The following is a 2,875-nucleotide window of genomic DNA, read 5'->3' as shown; positions in this document are numbered from 1 at the left end:
TTTCCAGCTTAGAAAATACTCTAGCCTAGTCCTTAACATATTCATTAAGTAATATGAATACTTTAAGGTCTTTCTGTCCCACAAGAAAGTAGGAAGTTTACCCTTTGAGAAATCAGACTTTCTAGAACTGGCCCAACTGTATAAAATTTTAAGAAGTATTTGAAGTGTGGAATCAACACTATGAAAACAGTGTGACAAAATTAAACACTATGTTGAACCCTTTTCTAGCTTTAACTCAAAAATAGAAATCATGAGTTTTCTATAACATTAAATTTAAAAACACACAGAAGTGAAAAGTGCTATTTTCCAAAAAGTACAATTTTTTTCCCCACTTTATATCAACATGGAATGATTTCAGTTCTCCTGTACTAAAAGCTGGACTTTTAAAAAACTAGTATTGCAATGTTTAATGTGATGACTTTAATCACTAGTAGCTTCAGTTTCCGCTGGGCCCCTAATTAGTCTTCGAATTCCTCTTTTTCCTGCAGGACCTTTTGGTTTTGCAAAACTTTGCTTGTGTGCATGCTGCTTGGGATGTACTTCTTCATAAAGGAAGTCTGCAGTCAACTCATCCCCATTGTCTATCTCAGTCTTTCTAATTACATCCATTTGTAGTTGTCTTTCTACAATTTCTAGCAGAGGGCTCTTGCAGCTAGAATACAGCATCCGCTCTCTTATACTGCGTGTGTATCCGGGCATTGAATAAATAAAAACTATGGACTCTAAATAGTCTCCTTCATGGGAATGTTTATACAGAAAGAAATGGTAACGAGCTGAATCCTTGGGAATCCTCTTTGGCAAATCTTTTAGTTCTGTATTTGTTGTGTTGGCCAAAGTTATAATTTCATTTTTTATATCTATTTCCAACTGCACATAGTTGAGCTGTCTGTTATTCAGTTTTTCCAAAGCCTGAAAGGCTTCTCGAGAAATGGGAAATGGTACTCCTTGTAGTGTTTGATGCTTAGTGTCCACACCCACGTCAGTCTGTACCTCGCTGATTTTAATCTGTCGTAATTCTTCCTCAGCTGCAGTCAGTGGGGCAGGGGAAGATTGTGACAGCAAGTATTTTTTATATCCGTGTAATGATACATCTTCCTTTACTGTTCCAAATACTTCATCTTTAATGTGGTCACCTCCAAATTCCTTCTTCAGGGTTGCTCTTGTTGCTGCATACAACATCTTTTGACGAACATGAGAATGATCTGGAGACCATGCAATGAATATCCATTCATATCCCTGGGCATTCTGAGACTCTAACCTGAATAATATATAGCACGGTTGTTTGTCCTCCAACAGGGGTAAACAAAGGAATCATAATCCTTATCCCAGGAATCTGAAGGCTGACTATATGATACAATCACAAGTTGCTCATTTTCAATAGATATTTTCAGAAGTCTGTACTTTCCATTTCTGGCTCTGGCAAAGATCTCTTTAACATCTGCACTCGCTTGGATGCCGGTCTGGTGGTACATGGCGGCGGCTGCTAGTTCCCGGCTCCGGCACTGAATTCGGCGAGCGGCCCCCTTTTCCTTCAATATTATTGTGAATTCAAGATGCATCAGCCTTACATGTTATGCATTGTTTTGGCAAATGTAGCTATCATCCTTAACTGAGACTTGACATTGAAATGTAACAACTTCTACATTCTATTGAATGTAGAAGTTATTCTAGAGGAGCAATTGTTATTAAAAGGAACTTTCTATTCTGCCAATTTATGACAAAATTGATCAAAGTTATATGATTTTAAAAGGAACTTTCTATTCTGCCAATTTATGACAAAATTGATCAAAGTTATATGATTTTATGTTTTGGCATGTAATTTTCAAGAGACCTTTTTATAGTTGATCTTAATATCCTTAAAGGGAGATAGATTTTTGGGTTATCTTATGATTTTTAATACATCCTTCATGACTTCCTTTTTAGAGAGAAAAATTGCCAATTTTTTTGGCCTTCATATTTAAGGGAAAAACAAAATACATACTTTGTTTCAATTTTTCAACAGTCCAGGGAAGTAAAATAAATGATAGGATGGTTTGGAATTGAATTTCTAGCACCAAAATGGAATTCTATAGAAATTTAATGTCTTCCACTTCAGAGGACAGGCAGATTCCACCATAGTATATAAAGTGCTTTATTTGTGTGTTTTTAAAACATTTTTTTTTCCACCATGGGAGGAGGGAGGTTCAGGGGTGACAGCAAGGGATAGATCTGATTCGACTTTATTCGCAGCAGGCAAAGAGTGGAATTCTCTGCCTCGGTAAAACTTTTTTTAGGGAATACTGTGAAGGGGCTTGATGGGTTCTGTAGTAGCTTAATATTATAGAAGTCAGCATGGAAAGATTAGTAATTTTTGTCCTGATTGTTTTTTTTTTTTTTAATTACATTTCTGTGTGCACATACTCATAGACTTTACTATTCCCTTTGGTGGATGTGGAAAGAGGAATTAACTCCATGAAAGCTTTTCTTCCTCTTTGCTTTAAAGAGAGAATCTGTCCCTCCCTCTCTCCCCACCCACCCCCTTACACATACACTCTCACACTGTCACACTACTACTCCAACTACTTCACACACTCTCACTACTACTACTACTACTACTACTACTACTACTACTACTACTACTACTACTACTACTACTACAGGAGTGCTTATAATCAAAATACAGTTTCCTGCCCATGCCTCTTCATCTCTGCTCCCATAGCTCCACAGTCAATAATTTCTGGCTATTTCTGGTTTCTTCTGGTGGTTACTTTCTTCTGGTTAATAAATGCTTATGTGGCTGTTTCTGGGTTGAGACATTAAGCTTCCTACTCTACTCTGCTAAAGATACAGCTTAACCATATCCTCTTTCACCCCCTCTCCTTTTTCCTCCTGGTGC

At 37.1% G+C, this 2,875-nt stretch overlaps 1 pseudogene across 1 annotated transcript; it reads right to left on the bottom strand.

The window, feature by feature from the left end:
- Positions 1–294: 294 nt before the first annotated feature.
- LOC104676582 lies at positions 295–1,493 on the bottom strand (annotated as a pseudogene). Its single transcript, XR_749940.2, has one exon. The product of XR_749940.2 is annotated as a twinfilin-1 pseudogene (transcript).
- Positions 1,494–2,875: the final 1,382 nt, after the last annotated feature.

Source organism: Rhinopithecus roxellana, chromosome 17 (assembly GCF_007565055.1).
Source record: "Rhinopithecus roxellana isolate Shanxi Qingling chromosome 17, ASM756505v1, whole genome shotgun sequence".
Taxonomy (NCBI): Eukaryota; Metazoa; Chordata; class Mammalia; order Primates; family Cercopithecidae; genus Rhinopithecus; species Rhinopithecus roxellana.
The sequence above is the reverse complement of the archived record's forward strand: the minus strand, read 5'-3'. Positions and strand labels throughout refer to the sequence as shown.